At 37.4% G+C, this 12146-nt stretch overlaps 1 protein-coding gene across 1 annotated transcript in view; it reads right to left on the reverse strand.

Moving 5' to 3' along the window:
- The window catches only part of GALM (galactose mutarotase), a 141311-nt gene extending 137859 nt beyond the window's left edge, over positions 1–3452 (reverse strand). The window contains exon 1 of the mRNA XM_053711930.1: positions 3346–3452. The gene's annotated coding sequence lies outside the window, so the exon portion shown is untranslated. The remainder of the gene's footprint in view (positions 1–3345) is intronic.
- Positions 3453–12146: the final 8694 nt, after the last annotated feature.

Below are 12146 nucleotides of genomic sequence, written 5' to 3' on the forward strand. Positions count from 1 at the left end.
TGCAATTTTAAGAGTGCTGCATCCCTCTGCAAGATATCTCACTATTTTTGACTTTTCTGAGCCTGTCAAGTCCTTCTTTTGACCCATTTTGCCAAAGGAAAGGAAGTTGCCTAATAATTATGCACACCTGATATAGGGTGTTGATGTCATTAGACCACACCCCTTCTCATTACAGAGATGCACATCACCTAATATGCTTAATTGGTAGTAGGCTTTCGAGCCTATACAGCTTGGAGTAAGACAACATGCATAAAGAGGATGATGTGGTCAAAATACTCATTTGCCTAATAATTCTGCACTCCCTGTATATATATATATATATATACACACACATTTACACACATATATATATATATATATATATATATATATATATATACACACACACACACACACACATTTACACATATATATATATATATATATATACACACACATACATATATAACCACAGAAAGGATTGCACTCTCAGGACTTTTCAGTAAGTAATAAAAGGTACTTTAATTAAAATACCTTTGATTACTTACTGAAAAAGTCCTGAGAGTGCAATCCTTTCTGTGGATATTGCATTATATCAGTGTACCCAGGCAGGTGGGTCAAACTGCAGACTTGTATGTGTGTATATATTAACCCCTTAATGACAAGTGACGTACCAGGTACGTCCTGCAAAAACTTGCAGTTAGTGACAATGGACGTACCTGGTACGTCACTTGTCTAAGAGAGTGCTGGAAGCGATCGCAATCGCTTCCAGCAGCTCTCAGGGTATTGCAGTGATGCCTCGATATTGAGGCATCCTGCAATACCCTTAGAAAGCATCCGATGCAGAGAGAGCCACTCTGTGGCCCTCTCTGCACCGGTAGCGATGCGGCCGGTTCGTTGGTGGGTGGGAGCGCAACTGGGAGGCGGGTGGGCGGCCCATCGCTACCCGGCATCCGGCTCCTGTTAGTGCAATGTGCACGCCGGGTGCCGGGAGCGTGCGGGGGCGCGCATGCGCGTGCGCGCGCGGGTGCGCGCGCACGCCCGCGATCACCTACCCACACTGACACCAATGAGTGGGAAGAGGGGGGGAAATATATATATATGAGGATCTGGGAGGGGGAGGGGGCTGCTACACTACAGAAAAAAATAAATTAGTAATAAAAAATAATAATTAAAAACACTTTTTTGGGGGGCAAATTGGGTACTGGCAGACAGCTGCCAGTACCCAAGATGGCGGCAATTAGGTAGGGGAGAGGGTTAGATTGCTGGGGGGGGGGGATCATGGAGGTTGGGGCTAAGGCAGGAGTCCATCACAGCTAAAACATTTTATTTTTTTTTATTAAAAAAAATAAAAACTCCTTTTATTTAGTACTGGCAGACTTTCTGCCAGTACTTAAGATGGCGGGGACAATTGTGGGGTGGGGGAGGGAAGAGAACTGTTTGGGAGGGATCAGGGGGTGGGATGTGTCAGGTGGGAGGCTGATCTCTACCCTAAAGCTAAAATTAACCCTGCAAGCTCCCTACAAGCTACCTAATTTAACCCCTTAACTGCTGGGCATAATTTACGTGTGGTGCGCAGCAGCATTTAGCGGCCTTCTACTTACCAAAAAGCAACCACAAAGCCATATAAGTCTGCTATTTCTGAACAAAGGGGATCCCAAAGAAGCATTTACAACCATTTGTGCCTTAATTGCAGAAGCTGTTTGTAAATAATTTCAGTGGGAAACCTAAAGTTTGTGACAAAATTTGTGAAAAAGTGAACTTTTTTTTTTATTTGATGACATTTGGCGGTGAAATGGTGGCATGAAATATACCAAAATGGGCCTAGATCAATACTTTGGGTTGTCTTCTAAAAAAAAATATATACATGTCAAGGGATATTCAGGTATTCCTGACAGATATCAGGGTTCCAATGTAACTAGCGCTAATTTTGAAAAAAAGTTGTTTGGAAATAGCAAAGTGCTACTTGTATTTATGGCCCTATAACTTGCAAAAAAAGTAAAGAACATGTAAACATTGGGTATTTCTAAACTCAGGACAAAATTTAGAAACTATTTAGCATAGGTGTTTTTTGGTGATTGTAGATGTGTAACAGATTTTGGGGGTCAAAGTTAGAAAAAGTGTGTTTTTTTCAATTTTTTCCTCATATTTTATATTTTTTTTTATAGGAAATTATAAGATATGATGAAAATAATGGTATCCTTAGAAAGTCCATTTAATGGCGAGAAAAACGGTATATAATATGTATGGGTACAGTAAATGAGTAAGAGGAAAATTACAGCTAAACACAAACACTGCAGAAATGTAAAAATAGCCATTGTCATTAAGGGTAAGAAAATTGAAAAATGGTCCGGTCATTAAGGGGTTAATGTAAAGGCACTTTTCAGTGCCGTTTTTTTTATAACATCCCACTGCCACCAACTTTAAAACCTCAAAATTGCGTAGTACATTTTTTTTTTATATATAAAAAACTATAATGCCCTCTATTTTGAGGGCATTTGGAGCACTTATAGAAAATTAAGCGTTAGGTAAGCATTTGCAGGAGAGCGATAATTTTGCGCTAAACTTGTAATCTAGCCCAAAGTTGTTTAAAATTGTATGTTCTATCTGAATCATGATAGAAAAAAATGTGGATTCCATGTCCCTTTAAAGGGACATTAAACCTACATTTTTTCTTTCATGATTCAGATAGAAAATATAATTTTAAACATTTCAATTTACTTCTATGATCTAATTTGATATACTTTTCTGAAAAGCATATCTAGATAGGCTCAGTAGCTGCTGATTGGTGGCTGCACATAGATGCCTCGTGTGATTGGCTCACCCATGTGCATTGCTATTTCTTCCACAAAGGATATCTAAAGAATGAAACAAATTAGATAATAGAAGTAAATTGGAATGTTGTTTAAAATTGTATTTTCTATCTGGATCATGAAAGAAAAAATCCGGGTTTAATGTCCCTTTAAGTAACACTTATAATGCCCCCACCCAGTGACTTTATAATGCCAGCCGACTGGCAACATTTTTTTGTGAAAAACACTGCAATTAAATGTTTTTAGCAAAGCATAATGGTCACTCATAACTTAGTTCATTATGTTTTTCATTTATTTTACTAAGCTAAAGCCTACTATGCACTACACATAACTGCCCATATAATATCATCTGAGTGGTGCATTTACTAATGTGTTGTAACATAGATATTTCCTGAACAAATTCCTGCAGTCTTTATGCTGAATCAGATCATATGATCAGTTGATCTCTGTACACATTTTCTGTCTTTGCATCATTTCTAGCAGTAAATGAGGGGGAATTAACAGGTCTCACAAATCACAGAATCTCTTGCTGTAGGTGCAGCTACAGACTCACCCTATGTCCTCATGCACAGGACACAACAGTGCAGGAATCTAGGAGAGGGCACTTGGCAGGTAATGACTGTTGTAGCACAGTGTATCACTGCTTCCTTGTGATCTGAGGAGCTGAAGAAAACAGTCCACTTCCTGATTTTTTTTTAAGGCACAACTTTATTAACTTTACACACAGTTATTATTGCCACTTCAGCCATGTTTTCCTGGACATTTATAAGTTACACATGCTGCCTGCAGGGAGAAATATAAATATGTTATATAAGCTATGTGGGTTAAATCATTGTGCTGTGGTTATTATGGGGTTTATTCACTGTGTATGTTAATGGTGTAAAGTGGGTTAAACACAGAGTCATCTATTTATCTGTACTAGTGGCATGCAGGGCAGGGCTACTAACTGGTCAGAAGGAATAATAAGGAGGCAAATATGATATAAAAAACAGTTTAGACATTAATGGCTATGTGTTAAGTTATTTTGAGGGGACAGCAAATTGACACTGTTATACAGGCTGTACATTTACTACTTTACATTGTAGCAAAGTGTCATTTCTTCAGTGTTGTCACATGAAAAGAATAAAATATTTACAAAAATGTGAGGGGTGTACATACTTTTGTGAGATGCTGTATATACTGATTTGTCATTGGCTCATTAGCTCACCCATGTGTTCAGTTATAATCCAGTAGTGCATTGCTGCTCCTTCAACAAATGATACCAAGAGAATAAAACAAATTAGATAAGTAAATTAGAAAGTTGTTTAAAATTGTATTCTCTATCTGAATCATGAAAGAAAAAATATGGGTTTCATGTCCCTTTAATGCTAGCCCAGTCGCTTTTATTACTATAGTTTTTGGTTAAGATGGTTTTCTTACAAAAGGCATTATTCAAACTGCATAGTGAGACTCACTTACTATACATAAATAAGAATCAATATTACACCAGGCACCTAAAGACATATTATTAATAGAAGTTTATAGGAAATTAGTAGAAAGATGAAAAAAAACAGATTTATTAGGCTCAATCACTCTAAATGCCAACTTCACAACCACAACAAACAGGTGTATAAGTATATCAGGACACTATAACATTTTACAGTCTCCCTGTTGACCTCTTCAAATGAGGGTAACTGTGTGTTTTAGACAGGTAAATTTCTCTTGTATTAGCATCTCATTGAGATTATAAGAGATATCAGAAGCTGTAGAAAGAGCTTTATCTTTGTATTTAATGTTGAGATTTGTTTGCCCTTATTTAAGTATGAACATACAGTACATTGTATTTCATTTCACTTAAAGGGACATGACATAACCCCCCAAAACCTTTATGATTCAGATAGAGCATATCATTTTAAACATCTTTCCATTTTACTTTTATAACATTTGTTTCATTCACTTGGTGTGGTTTGTTGAAGGTGCAGAAATGCACTACTAGAAGCTAGCTAGGTGAGGCAGTGATAAGAGGCATATTTGTGCAGCCACCAATCAGTAGCTGGTTCCCAGTAGTGCGTTGCTGCTCATGAGCCTACCTAGGTATGCTTTTCAACAAAGGATACCAACAGCATTAAAGGGACACTGAACCCAATTTTTTTTTCTTTCATGATTCAGATAGAGCATGCAATTTTAAGCAACTTTCTAATTATCTTTGTTCTCTTGCTATCTTTATTTGAAAAAGAAAACATAAGCTAAGGAACCAGCCAATTTTTGGTTCAGTACCCTGGACAGCACTTTTTTATTTGTGGGTGAATGTATCCACCCATTAGCAAGAACAACCCAGGTTTTTCACCAAAAATGGGCCGGCATCTAAACTTACATTTGTGCTTTTCAAATAAAGATAGCAAGAGAATGAAGAAAATTTGATAATAGGAGTAAATTAGAAAGTTGCTTAAAATTGCATGCTCTATCTGAATCACAAAAGAAAAAAATTGGGTTCAGTGTCCCTTAAAACAAATTAGATAACTGTTTAAAATTGCATAATCTCTTTGAATCATGAATGTTTAATTTGGACTTTACTGTCCCTTTAATTCAATAAAAACATGTTAATTGGAAAAAAAAAGATATATTTGATTACTAAATGAGCATCATTTTACTTTTGGTTTCCTCTGCAGATAAATAGTTGAAAAAAAAACACCTTTTGTTCTATATACTATATTGAATTTCCTTGCAATCTTCATCTCAACCATTTCCACCCAGCCCTAAACCTTGATTAGAAACTTGATAATATTATCTTCTTTCTTATACTTGCAATTTTACATATAATGTGGGTGTGTAAATTTGCCATAGGATGTAGTGTTGTATTTATACCAAGTGAGAATCTGGTAGAAAAAAAAAATTCCGATTATCCTAATATCTTGAAGGTATAATCTAGATTTTATTAAAGACACAGAGACGAGTATTTTTGCATTAGTCTTTCTTTACTACTCAATGCAGCCTTTTAAAGTACAATAACATTAAGATAAATAACATAAAACATAATAAGAAGCTAACAGAAGCTTTTTATAATGAGAGAAAAAACAGCCAATCAGCACAGAGAACAGGTTATAAATAAAGTACACAGTAAACACTCTTCCTCTTTCTAGTCGATGCTCAAAAAGAAAAGAATATTAAGCATCATGAAGAAACCAAAAAGTCCAAAACAACAAAGTATAACAAAAGTCATTTTCCTGTAGAATTGATGAAATGAGTTCCATGAACAGTAGAACTTGATCGAAGACCAAAAGGATGTCCAGAATTCAGTTGTTGAAGGATGACACTTCCGAGTTGTAGGGAATGATCCATACGGTGAACATGGATTGAAATTACATGGATACTGTTAAAGACAAAAAATATTAATAACATATCGTAATAAAATAGGGTGGGAGAAAAAACATAATTATTTCTGAGGAGGGAAAATACTCGTCTCTGTGTCTTTAATAAAATCTAGATTATACCTTCAAGATATTAGGATAATCGGAATTTTATTACAAGACCAGAGACTCCTATTTTTGCAAGTTTAAAGCATATTAAGAAAATAAATTAAGAAAATAAATTAAGAGAGGCATGTTGAATGGGTCTGAAATAAAATTGTTTAAAAATAGAATCAGAAGACCAGTCTGCTGCAATTAAAATTTGTTGAAGAGGAGCCGCTTTTAAAAAGGCTTTTGAAGCCGCAGAGCCTCTGACAGAATGAGCAGTAAAAGAAATGTTAATACCGGCCTCTTTCATGACCCATTTAACCCACCTGGCAATAGAAGTAGAAGTGATGGGAGCGTGAGGAGGAACAAAAGAGATTAAAAGTTGGCTAAGGTCAGGTTTCCTAAAAGATAATGTTCTAGATTCATATGATTTTAGGCATTCAACCACACAAAGAGAAGGTTCAGAAGGAAGATAAGGGTAGAAAATAGATGTAGACAGAGTTTTAGTTCTTCGAGAAAGATAGAAAGTAACTCCTTCAGGAGAGAAACGTTTAGAATTCCAATCTAAAGCTTTCACATCGGATACCCTTCTGAAAGAAATTAGACAAAGAAGAGTAGCAAGTTTAGCAGAAAGTTGTTTGAGAGATAATGAATTATTTTCAGGCCAAGATTTGAAAAGGGAGAAAATTAGGTCTACATCCCAGAAAAATTGGTGTTTGGGAACAGGAGGACGTTTTAATCTAATGGCTTTAAGAATTCTACAAACTAAGGGATGTTTGCCGACAGGGAGGTTATTAATTAAATTATGTCTAGCCGAAATGGCTGACCTATGAACATTAATGGTTCTGTAAGCCAGACCTGATTCAAAAAGGTGTGAAAGGTAATTAATAATGTCATTTAAATCAGAAGAAACGGGATCCAAGTCCCTGCGCAGGCACCAGCCAGACCACTTTGACCATGCGGCAAAATAACATTTGCGGGTACCTGGGGCCCAGGAATCTTGAATGAGGGACTTAGCTCCCTCCGAAAGTCCTCGGAGAGACCAGGGTCCCCTGATATTGTCCAAGCTATCAGGAGAAGAGACCCTTGGAGAATTAGACTGTGATAATTGCCCTCTGGGTTGACTAACAGGTGAGGAAGCGGGGGAAAAAGAATTGGAAGATTGATGGTCATCTCCAGAAGGGAGGGGTACCATGATTGGGTTGGCCAAAATGGAGTCACTATTGTCAGGCAAAGGAGATCCCTGCGAACCATTGAAATTGTCCTCGGGATCATTGAAAAGGGAGGAAAAGCATAAGCTTTCTGGGGAGGCCATGGATGAAGGAAAGCATCTATGGCCGCAGCTTCTGGATCCGGGCGCCAGCTGAAATATGGAGAAATCTGGAAATTGGTCCTGGACGCAAAAAGGTCCAAGCAAAAGGGACCTCTGAGAGATTGAAGGGATAGAAAAACTTTCCTGTCTAATCTCCAATCGCTGGAATCTGTTAAATAACGAGATCCCCAGTCTGCAGCTGTGTTCGATTGTCCTGGAATATATTCCGCTCTGATGGAAATATTCCTGTCTAAACAAAGATGAATGAACTCTTTGGTTATGTTGGACAAATCTCTCGATTTGGTGCCTCCCAAACGATTGAGATACTGCACCGCTGAAATATTGTCCATCCGTAGGAGAATAGAAACTGGAGAAGAAAATTTGGCAAAACTTTTGACTGCAAACGAGCCAGCCAATAATTCCAAACAATTGATATGGAAACGTTTCTCCTCCAATGTCCATTTGCCACCCGTGATGGAAGGACCACAACGCGCACCCCAGCCTGAAAGACTGGCGTCTGATTCTATTACAAAATCTGGAGTTCTGCCAAAAATGGCTCGTCCATTCCAGGCTTCCAAATGAGAAAGCCACCAAGAAAGTTCTTCTCTGGCTTCTGTAGACAAAGGAATCAAATGAGAATAGGAAAACCCTTTCCTCAAATGAAGAATTTTCAATCTTTGAAGTTCTCGGTAGTGTAAGGGGGCAGGAAAAACAGCCTGAATAGAGGATGATAGTAAACCTACTATTCTGGCTATAGTTCTGATGGGGACTGAATCTTTTGATAGGGTTCTTGAAATTTCTTTTTTGATGTTCTTCACTTTGTCTAATGGAAGACTGAGAGAGGAAAGTATAGTGTCGATCTGAAATCCTAAGAAAATTAAGGATTTTGTAGGGTAAAGAACCGACTTCTGTTTGTTCACTATGAAGCCTAAGGATTCTAGTAAGGAAATTGTAGAGGTTAAATGATTCTGAAGGGAATGAAAGTCTTGGTCCATCAATAAAATGTCGTCTAAGTAAATTATTAGACGAATACCTCGGAGTCTCAACCAGGCCACTACAGGTTTGAGTAACTTGGTGAAAATCCAAGGGGCGGAGGAGAGGCCGAAAGGAAGACAAGTAAAGTTCCAAAATTGGTCTTCCCAGCGGAATGTCAGATATTTCCAATGTTCTTGAGCAATTGGAACAGTTAGGTAGGCGTCTGTGAGGTCCAGGCGAACCAACCAGTCGTTTTCTCTTAAACACTCTCTTAGTAAGTGTATTCCTTCCATTTTGAAATGGTGGTATACAACGTAAGTATTTAGAGTCTTCAGATTTATGACTGGCCTGAACTGATTGTTTTTCTTTTTTACTAGAAACAAATTGCTCAGGTAAAAGTCTTGGGGTTGGAAAACTGGAAGAATCGCTTTTTTGGAAAAAAGGGTTGAGATTTCCATTTTGACCAAAAGAGCGTCTTCTCGAGAAAAGTGAATGGGATGAGGAAGAGAGCCTTGGATTGGGAGAGATATAAATTCTATAAGAATGCCTGAAACTGTTTGTAAGACCCAAGGATCTGAAGTAATTGAAGCCCAATTTTGGGCAAACAGGGCGAGTCTGCCACCAATTTTTTCTGGGAAAAAAGGAAGAGGAGGAGATAAAGAACTTACCAGGAGCTTGTCTAGCTCTGGCTCTGGTCCTGAAACCTCTCTGGGTCCAAGGGCGACCTCTTGACGGGAAAAAAGAGGAGGTAGATGGCTCTGAGTAACCTCTTTGGTATTGAGACTGGTATTGTTGGTGGAATTGGTTTTGATGGGGAAAGTAGTGAGACCTTGATAAATAGGATTGACGGCCGGGAAAGCGGCCTCTGCCTCTCCCGGCCCTGTCGGAGAAATTTTGGGGGTAGAAAATTTTCTTCACTGATGTTTTTACTTTATTCAAATTGGAAAAAGTGTTTACGTATTGGTTAAGATCTTTAAGGTATAAATCACCGAATAAAAGACCATTTTTGTCGGAAGCAATATTGCTTGAGGAAAAATCCGAAATTTTGGGGTCTATTTTTCTTAGGATGTTCCGACGTCTTTCCCCAGACATGGCACAATTGGTATTTCCGATAAAGCAAAGCAGTCTTTGGACCCATTCCCTGACTACGAAAGGATCCAAAGGACAATTCTCAGCTATTCCTTGTTCGGACAGTTCAAATAATTTAGTCAGAGGGCCAACAGAGTCCAGAAGTTTGTCCTGGCAAATTTTCCAGGATCTGTCCACCCCTTTTTTCAATTTATATCCAGGGGAGCCGATAAATTTTAAAATCTTGGGGTCAACTTCTGGGGTGATAGATGCATTTTTAGGTAAGAGGGGGCGAGGGCATTCGGCCTTCATCTTGTTACGGGTTTGTTTCTTCAGGGGCTTACGTAATTGATAATCAATAAATTTGGCTAAGTCTATAGGGGGACACCACTCGGCTGACCGGGGATGGTGTAATTCATCTGGTTTGAATCTGGGGTTACCCAGGCAATCAACAAAATCTTCCTCGTCCTCACTAACATCATAAAATTTTTTAAGTTTCTTTTTCTGTTTCTTGGCCGCTGGGGGGCCGTCGGAGTTATCCGAATCATTAAAATTATCAGAATTTATATCTGTGTATTCATCACCATCTGAATTTTCTGATTCTGAAGATGGATTATCTGAAACTTCTTTATTATTATATTTTAATTTTTTGCATATGTAAGTATCCCCCGTTTGGTTACCCTCGGGGTGCAGGGTTCTATTAACAGCGGTTTTCCTTCCTTTGCTGTGAGGAACAATAGGGTCAGCTAAAAGCTGTCGAGATTTTTCAATAAGTTTTTTGCTTGCTTTATAGGCAATTGATGGGTTTTTTCTTTTTAAAGAAATCTTTTTCTGTTTTCCTCCCATCAATGAGGACATTTTATCAAACAAACTATTCATGGAAGAGTCTATCATCTTTTGTACAGTTTGTAATGTTAAGGGAGGTGAGTCTGCTTGCAATTCAGACATTATATTTTTTGGGATTAAATATGTCTGAACCAAAATAAAAGTAAGTAAAAAATAATTAAATTAGCTCCCTTAATAAAATATATATAAATTATTATAGATGAATAGAATATAAATATTTTTTCAGTATAAATATTTTTTCAGAAAAAAGTATTATGATCAGTAACAATATTGGCTTAAACTTAAATTATTATGAGGTAAAAAGTTATTTCAAAATTGAGCAATTCCCTGAAGTAAATAAAAGTTGGTAAAGATGTATATAATGAAAGCCAGTAGATGGCAATACAAGCCTGTAAAAGGGGGAATTTATTGTTGAGTGCAGAAAATGTCGAGTGTAACGGCTAAACAATGTTACAACTCGACCACCAAGGCAGCTGTGTCAGGCTGACTGAGGTAAATAACACGTCAGCATGGATGGGCGGGCGGGCGGGAGGGAGAGGAACGGCCCACAAAATGGCGTCGGAGCTGCCGAGACAGGAGCAGGAAGGGAGAGGAGACAAAAGTCACACAAACACAAGGGGATAGGTAAAATAAAAACCGGACTATGTGACTATAGAAAAGCGCAATGCCAAATTAGCCTATTTGTAGAGAGAGACATAGAAAAAAATGAAATGAAAAACGACATTGTGAAGAGATAGTAAATGGTAGGTAAAACGTTCAGAAAAAGGGTTTTACAATGTCACTTTATTTAAGGCTACAAAATTTTAAAAATAAGTATGTATGTAAATAAGCAAAATATACAAGGTCAATGAACATGTATATAAACACAACTTATCTGTTTTGAGCAGCAAAAGAAAGAGGAAGAGTGTTTACTGTGTACTTTATTTATAACCTGTTCTCTGTGCTGATTGGCTGTTTTTTCTCTCATTATAAAAAGCTTCTGTTAGCTTCTTATTATGTTTTATGTTATTTATCTTAATGTTATTGTACTTTAAAAGGCTGCATTGAGTAGTAAAGAAAGACTAATGCAAAAATAGGAGTCTCTGGTCTTGTAATAAAATCCATTTTACCTTCATCAATAGATCACGTTTTAGTCATTGTCAGGAAATATATGAAGTCATTTTTGCAAAAATATATTTTAAGAACTTTGCGGTTTGCTTGTCTGTAGCTCATAAGATTTTGAAAGTAGCTGCTCTTACAACAGGTAAATCATTCAACAGAGCTTGCAAAGTGCAACATTCTGAGCTAAGCCTGATAGATTTTATTTTAATCTTTTCTATTTTTACTGTAAAAAATTGTTGTGAAAGCTATTTTCTTCATTTCCAGAAAAAAATGCTCAAGTGTTTTTTTTCTGGGGGGGGTTTTCAGAATAATTTGAAGTTTGCCTTAGTCGGACACAAAACACCTTGTACTTACAAGACAATTCTGTTGTCTTGATATAGAATAACATATCAGACAAGTCTAAACATTGTTAAGGCAAATTAACATCTTATATGCTGCACTCGTTTCTTTCATGTAATTGACAAGAGTCCATGAGCTAGTGACATATGGGATATACAATCCTACCAGGAGGGGCAAAGTTTCCCAAACCTCAAAATGCCTATAAATACACCCCTCACCACACCCACAATTCAGTTTTACAAACTTTGCCTCCTATGGAGGTGGTGAAGTAAGTTTGTA

The sequence above is a fragment of the Bombina bombina genome, chromosome 4 (genome assembly GCF_027579735.1).
Source record: "Bombina bombina isolate aBomBom1 chromosome 4, aBomBom1.pri, whole genome shotgun sequence".
Classification (NCBI taxonomy): domain Eukaryota; kingdom Metazoa; phylum Chordata; class Amphibia; order Anura; family Bombinatoridae; genus Bombina; species Bombina bombina.